This window comes from Ricinus communis, chromosome 3 (assembly GCF_019578655.1).
Source record: "Ricinus communis isolate WT05 ecotype wild-type chromosome 3, ASM1957865v1, whole genome shotgun sequence".
Classification (NCBI taxonomy): Eukaryota; Viridiplantae; Streptophyta; class Magnoliopsida; order Malpighiales; family Euphorbiaceae; genus Ricinus; species Ricinus communis.
The window spans coordinates 15,829,416-15,843,721 of record NC_063258.1 but is presented as its reverse complement, the minus strand read 5'-3'; the positions used below and the strand labels follow the sequence as shown (position 1 = coordinate 15,843,721).

General features: G+C 40.8%; 1 non-coding gene across 1 annotated transcript; it reads left to right on the top strand.

Annotated features, from left to right (window-relative positions):
• Positions 1–8,584: 8,584 nt before the first annotated feature.
• On the top strand, positions 8,585–8,691 carry LOC125369620. The gene has a single exon (XR_007215297.1). It is a non-coding gene; the product is annotated as a small nucleolar RNA R71 (small nucleolar RNA).
• Positions 8,692–14,306: the final 5,615 nt, after the last annotated feature.

Below are 14,306 nucleotides of genomic sequence, written 5' to 3'. Positions count from 1 at the left end.
GCGCTCGAGGAAGGCGTTCCTTCACCACGCGATCGCTTGCTAGTAGCAGCGTTCAGTTCTCACGAGATTTATCGCGGTCCGTCATATCACCTAATGCAACGAATTATTAGTTTTTTGTAAGAATTCAATTTAATAAAAGAAATAATCTACCGAATCAACAGCATAATGATTATACTTCGACTAACCAAAAACTTGTATAAACTAATAAACCGATACATACCAATCTAATTTATCATGAACCAGCAATTGCAATTTAAGTCTAAACATTATTCATGCTTTGCATGCTGTAGGCACATTTTATTTCCACCAAAACCCCACACTTATCATTTTCATAACCGACTACACCACAAACACAACAACTAATGTAAATTAACCTAACCAAGGTCATATGGTTACAATATAAAGCCACCAAGATATCCTAGCATGTCCTAACAAGAGTATATGTATAAAATAGAAGTCAAATCATAATAAAAAAAAAATATAAGGCAATAAATGAAGGGACTTACCTGAGTTCGCTGAGGAAAGTGAGAAGGGTGAGATAAGGGTATAAGAACAACACCTTTGAGCTAAGAAAAACAAAAGGGAAGCAAAATTTTCAGAGGCCTCCCCTTCTTATAGGCACGTGTTCAGTACGGGTGAGGTAAGGCCGTCTTGACCGGCTGCGGCTAGGACTCGGCCGTCGAGCCTTTAGCCTTCTTGTGATGCACCTTGGCACGGGCAGTGGCACGGCCGTGCTAATGAGCACGGCATGGGGTTTTATCCCGTGATGCCTTCGGAAGCCGTGACAAATTATTCTTTATCCTTCAACACGGGCTTGACTCTGGCCGTGCTCCTCAAAGCCTGACACGGTGTTCTAGCCCGTGATGGCCACAAAACCGTGGTGAAGCAGATGTTCTGGGCTTTCCTTTGCCATCTCGAGTCGCCTTGCCCCCTACCTGTAATTAACACATATATGCATGTAATTAGATCATAAAACAAGTAGATATGGTCAAACGGAAGAGTCCGTCCTCTCCGATTATATAAGTCCGAAAAATTAAAAACCCTAATTACTGTTAAGCAACTATAATAAAGTCAAATGAAAATGATGAAACAATCACAACTAATTAAAAACATAAAAGTATAATCCAAGTCGAATGTACAGAAGTGCTTATTTGCAGAGTCTTAAGCTTGACTCATTCGGATCACCCTTCCTGTGCATACAAAGCCAGGTCAACTCGTTGCTCACTATCCAACGAGTTACAATGGTATCGCTTTAGCCGATGGCCGTTCAGTTTGAAGTTTCCCTTCTACCGGATGATGCAACTCTACCACTCCATATGAAAAGACTTGTCCGATCCGAAATGGTCCGGACCAGCGAGTCTGCGACTTTCGGAAGCAGACGGCGGCGAGTTGTAAAGCAACACTCGATCCCCAACTGAAACTCCTTAGGCTCATGAATCCTTTGATCATGCCATTTCTTAGTCCTTGCTTTGTAAGTTGAGGGAGTTTTGTCGCTTCTGGCGCCACTCATCTAGCTCACTCACCGGTACGCCATTGTCGCTCCTTACCCTGCGAATCAATATCAAAGTTACAAGTTCTAAGGGCCCAAAGTGCCTTATGCTCTAACTCAGCGAGGCAAATGACATGACTTTCCATAAACAAGGCGATAGGGCGTAAAAAACCTATAGATGTCCTAAAAGCGGTCCTAAACGCCCATAATGCATCATCTAACTTAAGAATCCAGTCCTTCCCACCGGTACTAACGGTTCTCTCTAAAATCACGTTTAATACCCCTATTAGTTACCTCGGCACGCCCACTAGTGCGGGGGTGATAGGGAGTAGAGAATCGATGAGTAACTCCGTGCAGCTTAAGTACTTTCTCTAATTGGGCGTTGCGAAATGTGTTCCTCTATCACTAATAAGCGCCCTCGGTATGCCAAACCTAGCAAACAATCGCTTAAGGAACTGCGCAGATAACCCCCGGCATCGTCGGTGGCTACTGACTGAGCTTGAGCCACTTAGAGAAATATTCAACAAAGAACTGAATGTACTTATTACCATACGAAGAGGGAAAGGGTCCCATGAAGTCGATGCCCCAAACATCAAAAATCTCAACGACTTGCACACCGGTTTGGGGCATCTCATCACGAGAAGAGATATTACTGCTTGTGGCAAGGGTCACAAACTGAACAAATTTTCGTGCATCTTGGAAGAGCGTAGGCCAATAGAATCCCGCCTCTAGCACCTTCCTCATTGTATGGTTTGCTTGATGACCTCCAAGTGGGTCCCTCATGGCAGTGCTTCAATATTTGGAGAGTCTCCTCGCCATATACACAATGGCGAATCACCTGATCTGCACATACTTTAAACAAAAAGGGATCTTCCCAAATATAGTATTTCAAATCAGCAAAGAATTTCTTCTTTTGCTGATAAGTCATACCCTTTGGTAGAACCCTAGCAACCAAATAGTTAGCGTAATCGAAAACCGGGGAGTATCGATTGTATACCGGTGACATATAAATGTTCTTCTAGAAATCGATCGTCTATGGCCGTCTCATCAAGTGCATCCAAGTGAGGATTTTCCAATCTCGATAAATGGTCCGCTGCCAGATTCTCCGCGCCCTTCTTATCCTTGATCTCGACATCAAATTCCTGTAACAAAAGAATCCATCGAATCAATCTTGGTTTCGCATCATTTTTCAGGAATAAGTACCTCAACGCCGAGTGGTCCGTGAAGACAACGGTTTTTGAGAGAATGAGGTATGATCTAAACTTGTCGAAGGCGTAAACAACAACCAATAACTCCTTCTGTCACGACCCCACCCGTGGGCCCGTGACCGGCACTAGGGAATGGGTAGGCTTAAGGCCACCGAAACCCGTAGTAAGCCTGACACTCACTGATTTAAACAAATCTCATCTCAAATTAATATTATTAAAACCATAAATCATCTTAATAGTTACACTTTACAATATTACTTCGGTCTACCAGAAAAACTAGGCGAGACCCGAAGCTCAGAAAATTTACAACTAATACATCTACTAATTACTACTGCGGAGAATCTAAGATTTACCAATTTACATACCAAATCAAATACATCACCCGATGATGAAGGAGTCGGGTTACTGAATAAGAGTCGCGGGAGAACTAATAGTCACGAATCTGAAAAAAACATAAATGGAGACTGTCAGTCTCGAGAGTGAGTTAAAATCAAATAATCTAGGGACTATTACTTCTCAGAAAACATAGATTATTCAAATCAGTATATCAAACCATACTATAATCATACCCTACTATTTCCTTCACATAAAATATTAATCATTCGAATCAAAATATCAACCATGCACGTAAATACAATCCATATTATAATCATACCATAATAAATAAATAAATGAATAAATAAAAATATATTTTTACTTTTACGGGACGAGTGGCTCGGTAGAACCCTAAACCCCAAAATCTAGTAGCCATTCGGCTCTCTTAATCCAATAAGACTGGCGCCCAGAGAGCAAGCTCGATCAGGGTCCTTACCTCCAGCCTGAACACTTGAATTCCAAATAAGCCGGCGCCCAGAGAGCAAGCTCGATCAGGGACCTTAACTCCGGCAATCAACTGAACTCAGCCCAGAGAGCAATGCTCGATCAGGGCAGACAAATCCATAATAATCTTATATCCATGATCATTACCGGTGCCTACAAGCCACATTTCCCAAATCGCAATCACCACATTTAATAAATATTATTATCTAATGAAATCATTCAACACTTATCGAAATAAAGATTAAAAATTTAGGATAAGGCAACGTGCAATGATTAAATGACTTTAACTCACAGGATTCGGTTGGAGCGAGCCGAACAGACAGATCAATCTAGTCACGGAAATCAATTTATCAAAACGATGAAACAATTACAATAGATCCTAGGTCTAGATTCCTAGGACTGACTGTCTAAGAAACTCGACTCGGGAACTACCGAAAATTCGGCAGAACCTCCCCTACAACACGAACATTACCCCCCGTAAAAATGGGTCCAGGACCTGCCAGAAAAACACTCCAAATACTTAATGATTCAAACAATAGGAGTAGGGTCCCCAACTTCACTATTTCCGACTCGCCACACAAAGACAAAATACGAGGCGTAACCGGCGGACAATTATTTTGACTCACAATATCATCAAATACACAATATAATCCAATAGACACAATTAAACCCGAATTTCTAAAAATAACGGGCTAAAGAAAATTCTTGGAGACGCTCGGTCGACTAGCCTCGGCCACGGAGTCCGATCGGACGATCCGAACACACCATCGGACTCCTGATGGCCAGCGGCGGATCCACCTTCGATTTTTCGATCCGACACCCGATCATCCGGGAGAGATTTGCGGACGATCTCGACCGTCGATTTGCCAACGAAGCCCGATCGCCACAAAACCGGTGCCATCGCGAAGCTTGGTGAGGAGAGTCGGGATACATCCTCCGATCATCCATCCTCACGGGAGCTCACCGGAAAAGCCCAAAATCGCCACCATTTTCTCTCTCCACCGTGAATCTCCGATTCGGCCACACCGCCGACACCACCGCCCAAAACAAAGCCGAGGGCCGAGAGGAGTCGATCGGCACCAAGATCGGCGACCACCGGCCAGGAAGCGCCAGACGGCCAAGAAGCTTGCCATCTTCCTCCTCTGCGGTTGCTATTTCATCGCCCATTGGCCAGTGCCGTCACGGCCTGACCTTGCCACCGCAACGACAGACGGCCCCGACGCCGCATGACTTCTTCCTCCGCCTCCTCTCTCTCCCCCCGACATCTCTCTTCCTCTCTCCTCCTTTCTTCTTCCCGATTTCTTTCCCTTCAATACTCGACATTTGACCCCGAACTTTTCCTTATTACAATTTGGTCCCTCAACTTTCTTAATTACTTACAATTTCATCCTGCAGAATTCTAATTTGACCCCCAAACTTCTTTTTAGCCTTTCAATTAAGCCCCTAACTGTTTAATTTGGGCCAAATCCGAATTATTGAAAATACACAATTACAAAAATACCCCCACCGAGCATATTTATTTCACGAAAATACCAAACTCACAAATTTCCATTAAAACCCCATAAAAATAACATTATACTATCAATCCTTATTCCAAAATAAATTTCCAATTAAATCCTATACACAATTAAATTAAATAATCAATTTCCAACTCAAAATTTAATACTACTAATCAATTATAATACCAATTTTCCAAAATTCTTTTATTAAAACATCCTTTATAATTTATTCCAAAATTTTCTGATATATAATTTTACTTATATAAATATGCTCTTGGGAAAATTTGAATAACCAAAATAAAAAAATAAAAAATATAATTTATTCCTTAAATAATTTACTTGAATAATTTCTTAAAATTTCAAACTAATTGGGTATAGAAAATAACTCATTTATTAAATATATAAAAATTCCGGGTGTTACACCTTCTCTGTGGTGGTGTAGTGTTCCTGGGCTCCCGTCAAAGTCTTGCTAGCGTAGTAAATGGGTTGGAACTTCTTTTCAATCCTCTGTCCAAGCACAGCTCCAACTGCATAATCACTAGCATCGCACATCGGTTCAAAGGCCCGATCGGGAGAAACCATGATTGGGGGCTGTGAATAAGTTCTTAAGTAACTCAAAAGTCGCCAAGCATGCATCATCAAAAATAAAAGGTACATCTTTAACTAACAATTGAGTGAGAGGCCTAGCAATCTTAGAGAAATCTCTAATAAATCTCCTATAAAACCCTGCATGGCCCGGAAAACTCCTACTGACTTTACTTAGGAACTAGAAGGAGGTAGCTTAGATATTACTTCTACCTTAGCTCTATCCACCTCCATCCCGACCGAGAGATCTTATGCCCCAAAACAATCCCCTCTCTCACCATAAAATGGCATTTTTCCCAGTTAGTACCAAGTTAGCCTCAATACACCTAGCTAACATGGGCTCAAGGTTTGCCAAACAAAGAGAGAAAGAATTACCAAAAACAGAGAAGTCATCCATAAATACCTCCATAGACTCCTCAATCATGTCCTTAAAAATAGCCATCATGCACTTGTGAAATGTAGGTGCATTGCGATCCGAATGGCATCCGTCTATAAGCAAAGCGTCCCATAAGGGCGGGTGAAGGTAGTCTTCTCTTGGTCCTCAGGTGCAATAGGAATCTGAAAGTAACTGGAAAAGCCATCAAGAAAACAATAAAACATGTGACCTGCTAAACATTCAATCATCTGATCAATAAAAGGAAGAGGGAAATGGTCCTTCCGAGTTGCATCATTAAGCCTACGGTAATCAATGCAAACTCGAAAGCCTGTTACCGTCCGAGTCGGGATCAGCTCATCCTTCTCATTCCTTACCACTGTGATGCCTCCCTTCTTGGGTACAACCTGCACAGGACTAACCCACGAACTGTCAGAAATGGGTTATATTAAACCTGCATCAAGAAGTTTAATTACCTCCTTCTTTACCACTTCTTTCATGTTCGGATTGAGTCATCTTTGAGGCTGAACAACCGGCCTGAAACCGTCCTCCAATGAAATCTTATGAGAGCAGAAACTTGGATTTATGCCCGGGATATCTGCTTTATTGAAAGCAAAGGCCTTCTTGTACTTCCTTAGAACTTCCAACAGCATGGCTTTTTCTTCAGGAGTTAGATCGGCTGCTATGATTACTGGTAAGCGCATCTCTTCATCCAGGAAGGCATAAACCAAGTGGCTCGGTAACTCCTTCAGTTTTAAGACTGGTGGGTCCTCGAATGAAGTCTTTACTTTCTGCACCCCAGACCTGTCAAGAAAAAGATAGGGATCAGTTGACAAGCTCGGCTCAGAAGCCAATAAAATAGCGAGTTGCTCCAACACTTGCTCGTTGGACAACTCCTCCTCATCCTCTGCTATTGCTACTTGCAAAGGGTCAGAACATAAAATTTCTTGCAAATGGGACTCAATCACATCAATAGAATATACAGTATTATCATAGTCCAGTGACTGTCTCATGGAAGTGGCTAGGTCAAAGGTAGTGGTCTCATCATCAACTCTAAGCTTAAGCTTTCCATCGCTTACATCGATAACAGCCCTCGATGTAGCTAGGAAAGGCCTACCCAGGATAAGAGGCACAGTGCTCTCACCCTCCATATCCATTACCACAAAATCCACAGGAAAGATAAATTTATCTACCTTTACAAGTACATTTTCAACAATACCTCTAGGAATTTTAACAGTTCTATCTGCTAACTAAACACTCATCCTAGTAGGCTTAGGTTCATGCAACCCTAATTTGGCAAATAAACTAGTGGGCATTAAGTTAATGCTAGCTCCTAAATCAGCCAATGCACCACTAATTGATAAATCACCAATCATACAAGGGATAGTAAAACTCCCTGGATCTGAGTGGCGGTTTATTCGGAGAATAGGCTGAACACTCCTCATTAAGCACCACTGACCAAGATCCTCCAACTTCCTCTTGTTGCTCAAAATCTCCTTTAAAAACTTGGCGTACTTGACAAGATCGTGAAATTGCCTCAACAAAAGGTAAGTTAATTTTCAGCTGCTTAAATAAGTCAAGAAACTTACTGTATTGCTTGTCCACCTTATCCTGCCTCAACCTTGCAGGATATGGAACCGGGGGTTGATGCTCCCGCACAGGGCTCTTTTGCCTGTATTCTTTCATTCTCTCATTCTCTACCACCTCAAGGTCTGGTCCTTCCTTAGCTGGCTCGACCTGCACGATTGTATTATCCTTATCAGTTAAAGGCGAAGAACCAGTCAATTTCTTACCTGAACGCAAGGTGATAGCCTTGCAATGCTCCCTCGTGTTTGACTCTGTAGTGCTAGGGAGCGATCCTAGAGGTCTCTCTGAAAGCATCTTAGAAATTTTGCCAATTTGAGTCTCCAAGTTCTAAATCGAGGCCTGCTGATTCCTAAGTGCACTATCAGTCTGCTGAAATCTTGTTTCCGTAGACGTCACAAACTTCATCATAAGCTCCTCTAAACTTGACTTCTTTTTTTGTGGAGGAGGAGCTTGTGCGAGCCAGTGGTTATTCTTTGTGGTACGTTGATGAAGTCTTTGAAAACCTAGCGAACCCTGGGCATTATTGTTCCTCCAACTGAAATTGGGATGATTGCGCCATCCAGGGTTGTATGTATTGCTGTAAGGGTTATTCTACTGCCTTGGGGCATTCCCCATATAATCAACCTGTTCAACATCAGAAGATATAGCAGAATTAGATGGAAAACTAGTAGAAGATGAAGCAAACATACCTCCCGCAGTACAGTTCGCACTATAATGCGAGCCACCACAAAACTTGCAGCCAACGTTCGCTGCATGAACCGGCATCTGGAGTTGGTCGATCTTCTTGGCTAGAAGCTCCACTTGAGCTGCCAAGGCTATTGTAGAATCCACTTGGTTGACCACTCCCTGTCTTCCTGGTCGGCTCCTAGAGGATTGCCACTGATAGTTGTTCATGGCCATTTCCTCTATCAAGTTCGAGCACCTCGGGCCTTCTTGTTTAGCGCCCACCGCCGCAACATCCACCATCTGCCTCGTTGCAAGGTTCAACCCGCTGTAGAAGGTCTGAACTTGCATCCACACTGGCAATCCGTGATGTGGGCAGCATTTCAAAAGATCTTTAAATCTCTCCCATGCATCGTACATGCTTTCATCATCAAACTGCATAAAAGAAGATATGTCATTTCTAAGTTTAGCAGTTTTAGCGGGAGGAAAATACTTATATAAAAATTTTTCGGCCAACGCCTTCCAGGTAGTGATCGTCTGTTGTGGAAGAGATTGCAGCCATCTCTTTGCTCTGTCCCTCAAGGAAAATGGAAACAATCTCAGCCGAATGGCATCATCGATTGTTCCATTTATTTTGAATGTGTCACAAATCTCCAAAAAGTTGGAGATATGTGCATTGGGATCCTCGCTGGGCAATCCTCCAAACTGCACGCTTTATTGTATCATCTGGATAACATTGGCCTTTAGCTCAAAATTGTTGGCCGCTATAGCAGGTCTGACTATACTCATTTTCGTCCCATCTAAAGAGGGTCAAGCAAAATTGTACATAGTCCTTTGATCATCATCGGCCTGGGGGTTGAGGTTCTCCATCGCGTCAGTTCCTTGAACCTGAACCGTAACTCTGTCCTCCTCCTTAACTACCTGCAAACGTCATCTCAATAATCTGAGAGACCGCTCTGGGTCAGATAAGGGTGCTATTGGATCAGGGTTAGAGCTCCTGGTCATATACTACCTAAAACCGACAACCAAACAACCACCAATCAATAAAAAAAAAATATAACAATAAATGATAATAAAAATAAAGAATAAATGAATAAACAAATAATGACTAAATTAACACAAAAACAATTCACTCTAGTTCACTGTTACTATCCCCGGCAACGTCGCCAAAAACTTGATGGGCTCTTTATGCAACCTACACCTAAGGCAGTGAACCTACCGATGCAGCCTAGCACTAGTGAGTATCAAGGTCGTATCCCTGGAGATCGGGTGAACCTAGAGTTACTACTGTTTGCTATATTATCTAGTCTGAAATAGGGTGTGAAAGTTCTAACGTACCAGTTAATGGTTATGAGTGCAAATAAGTAAATGAAGAACAATGGATAATCAAAAGACAATTGCAAAGAGAGAAACAAACCCAAAAGGGAGCCTAAGTGATGGAATTCTAAAGACAGGTGATTCTAGCATAAAACGGGATAATCATGCATAAAAAATGAGAAAGGAAACAAAAGACAGGTGATTCTAGCATAAAACAGGATAATCATGCATAAAAAATGTAAACAATCGGGCATGAAAACATGTGTATTATGATGCTTATCAAGTATGCTCATTAGCTTCAAGTATTCGGTTGCATGCGGATTCTATGGTGCAAAAGCCCTCATTCCATAAAAAGAAGAAACTAGAAGCTAACTATGGATAAATAAATAAAGAAAGATGAATACACTAAAGTGAAATCAAGAACGAGAGTGGAGTTGATTTGGCGACAACTCTTGTAGTCCCAAATTTTATGAGCCAGCTTAACAAAAATAAGGGTAAATTCCCATGGGCCTACCTAAAAACACTTGGACCTAAATTACTTCATTATTGCTCGAATTCTGGCTAGTATTGCAATTGGATTAATTAAAAATAAGATGAGTTCTACCTTACACGTGTGGATTTACGTGTCATCCTACTTGATCATCAAGGTAATCCCCAATGCCACCCGGTCAAGCTTGCCAATTGTGCTCCTATGATTTCTTATGCTAATCCTTATGTCATCAAGAGTCCTCATCCTTAGAGGAGTAAGGAATGAAGGAGATCCCAATAATGCAAATCATGAATAAGAATATCTAGGCGTGCCTCGATTCTCGCTATTCCCTCTTTTCTCTAAAAGATTCATCCTAGGAATATATGGGCGTGCCTCGAACCTTTTGGAGGAAAGAGGGAACAACGAGAATCGAGGCATACTCAAAAGTTCAAATTCAAGATTTGTGCTATTAGGATCTCCATCATTCCTTATTCTTTTAGGCATGAGGACTCTTGATAACATATGGATTGGCGTAAGAAATCATGGGATTGCAGTTAACGATCTTGACTGGTGGCATTGGTTCTTAGCTTAACAACCAAGTAGGACAAGACGTAAATCCATGTGTATAAAGGAGAAATCAAGTCTTTTTTGTTAATCCAAACATAATACATTTAGGAATTCGAACATTATGATGTTTGGGATGCCTATAATGAAGTAATTTTGTGCTTGCTGGAGTGTTATTAGTAGGCCCACACAAATTTCTCCTTATTCTCATTAAACTGGCTCTTAAATTTGGGACTATGAGAACAATTTCTCTCTAGTTCTCTATTTGACTTCAATTTATTGATCTTTATTTATTCATATTTAGCCTCTAGTTTCTTCTTCTTATGGAACGAGGGTTTTTGCATTATAAAAACCTCATGCAACCGAATACTTGAGGCTAGTGAGCATATTATTTCAATTTTCTACCTTACAAGAAATCAGGTTTTGAGTTTTTTCAAGAACTTTGTGGGCTTATCAATACTCATGCTAGCGAGCATAGACTCATCCCTAACATCCTTCCTTTCTCTTATGTTCTTTATCTACCCTTGTATTTTAAATCAATTTGATTTGATCCTTATGCTTAGCCGTGTGGAAGAGAATAAAGAACTTATGATTTCTATCCTTATCGGATATGAAATCCTACCTGTTTTCGCATTTTATTTGTTTCTTTTATGTCTTTCTTTCTAATCTCTGTCTAGTATGATGGTCTGGTTTTATTTGGGGAGCATAAACACGAGTGTTGAGTGAAAGCGCATGAAAGCGGAAATCATAGGCACTGATCAATACTTTGATGAATGCAAAGAAAGAAAATTAGTTGATCATGTATTGATATCATTCTTTGGATGATCGTGGATGAATCTCTTAGAGGAAAGAGGGAACAACAAGAATAGAGGTCCGCCCAAATATTTTGATTCAGGATTTGCACCCCTAGGCTCTCTATCATTCCTTATTCCTTCAGGCATGAGGACTCTTGATGACACAAAGATTGGCATAAGGAATCATGTGAATGCAATTAACAAGCTTGACTAGTGGCATTGGGGCTTAGCTTCATGAACAAGCAAGACGAGATGTAAATCCACGGAGCATAAGGGAGAAATCATGTTGTTTTTTATTTATCCAAGCTTAATACAAGTGACAATGTGAGCATAAGAAGAAGAAACCAGAAGCTAAATATGAATAAATAAATAAAGAAAGATGAATAAACTAAAGTCACATCTAGAACGGGAGAGGAGTTTATTTGGCAACAACTCTTGTAATCGCAAATTTTATGAGCCAGCTTAACAGAAAACAAAAGAGAATTTGTGTGGGCCTACCTAATAACACTCGGACCCAAATTACTTCATTGTATGCATCCTAGACCTAAAAGAACTCGCATTTCATTGTATTATGCATGGATTAATAAAAAAATAACATGATTTCTCTCTTACAGCGTGTGGAGTTATGCCTCATCTTGCTTGATCATCAACCAAAGGCCTAATGCCATTGATCAAGTGCAAGTGGTTCCCAAGAAGGAAGGTATGATTGTGGTCAAAAATGAAAGGACGAGCTTATACCGACTAGAATAGTAACAGCTTTCGAGTGTTCATAAATTACAAGAGGCTAAATGATGCCACCCAAAAGGACCATTTTTCCCTTCCTTTTATTGACCAAATGTTGGAAAGTTTTCTAGGCATATGTTTACTATTTTTTAGATAGTTTTTCGGATTACTTCTAGATTTTTATTGCACTTGAGGACCAAGAGAAGACAACCTTTACTTGCCTATATGGTACATTTGCTTATAGGAGGATGCCATTCGGATTGTGCAGTGCACCTATGACTTCTCAAAGGTGTCTGATGGCGATCTTCCATGACATGATTGAGGAGTCCATGGAGGTCTTTATGGATGATTTTTTTGTATTTGGTAATTCCTTCACTCACTGTTTGCATAATTTGGAACGCATGCTTGAGCGTAATGTTTTTACTGACCTAGTCCTTAATTGGGAATAATGTCATTTTATGGTTAGGGGAGGTATAGTGTTGGGGCATACAATTTCACATGAGGGGATGAAGGCCGATAGGCCAAGGTGGATACTATTGCTAAATTACCCCCACCTAGTTCAGTTAAGGTTGTTAGGAGCTTCTTAGGTAATGCAGGTTTCTATAGGAGGTTCATTAAGGACTTTTTAAGATTGCTAGACCTTGAACTCAATTGCTTGTAAAGGATGTACCTTTTGTATTTTCTGATGATTGTTTGCAGGCTTTTGAGTTATTGAAGCAGAAACTAACCACAGCCCCGTTATGGTTTCACCTAATTGGGAGCTACCATTTGAGATTATGTGCAATCCTAGTGATTCTGCAGTTGGAGCTGTTTTAGGACAGATGAGAGATAAGACGTACCAACCAATCTACTATGCTAGCAAAACATTGACTAATGCCTAGGAGCATTACACCATTACTGAAAAGGAGCTTCTAGCTATTGATTTTGCATTTGACAAGTTCAAATTATATTTGGTGCTATCAAATACAATGGTCTACATGGACCATTCCACACTCAAGTACTTATTCAATAAGAATGATGAAAAGCCTAAACTCATTCGTTGGATTATGTTATTGCAAGAGTTCGATATTGAGATCAAGGATAAGAAAGGTGCTAGAACTTGGCAGCAGACCACCTTTCTAGGCTAGAAAACCCGACTTTAGAGGCGATTTATGATAATTTTCTGGATGAGTTCTTATTCTCAGTTCAGGTTAATTCTGATATCCTTTATTTTTCTGATTTTGCAAACTATCTGGTTGTTGAAGTCCTTTGGAAGGGTATGACATTTCAGCAAAAGAAGAAATTCTTTTCTGAATTGAAATACTACATTTGGGAGGACCATTTCTTGTTTAGAGTTTGTATAGATCAAGTTATTCGGCAATGTGTACATGGGGAGGAGATCCTCTAGATTTTGAGGCATTGCCATAAAGGACCAACAGGGGGTCATCAAGCTGCAAATCACACAGTTAGGAAGGTGCTAGACTCTAGATTCTACTGGCCGATGATCTTTAGGGATACTAAAGCATTTGTTCAGGTTTGTGATGCATGCCAAAGATCAAGTAATAAGCATTCAAGCTGTTGAGATTTTTGATGTTTGGGACATCGACTTCATGGAACCCTTTCCTTCTTCCTATGGTAATAAATACACCTTGATTGTCGTTGAGTACTTTTCTAAGTGGCCAAAAGTGCAAGCTTTTCCCACTTATGATGCTAGAGTAGTTACGAGATTCCTTAAGAGACTATTTGCTAGGTTTGAGACACCTAGCGCTCTTATTAGCGATAGGGGGGACTCATTTTTGGAATGCTTAGTTAGAAAAGTGCTTAAACGCTATGGTGTATGACATAGGTTTTCTACACCCTATCACCCACAAACCATTCTGACAAGTGGATGTTACTAATAAGGGTTTAAAATGGATTTTATAGAAAACTGTAGGAGTGAGTAGGAAGGATTGGGCGGAGAAGCTAGATGATGCCTTATGGGCATTTAGGAACGGCCTAATGTACTTTAACTAGTTCTACACCATATAGGCTAGTTTATGGGATATCGTGCCATTTGCCTATTGAACTTGAGCATAAAGCATTGTGGGCTTTGAAAACTTGTAATTTTGATGTTGTTGATGCAGGTAAACATAGATAATGGCAGCTTAACGAGTTGGATGAGTACCGTAATCAAGCATATGGAAACTCCTTAATCTACAAGGTGCATACCAAGAAGTGGCATGACAAGAGGCTAAGGA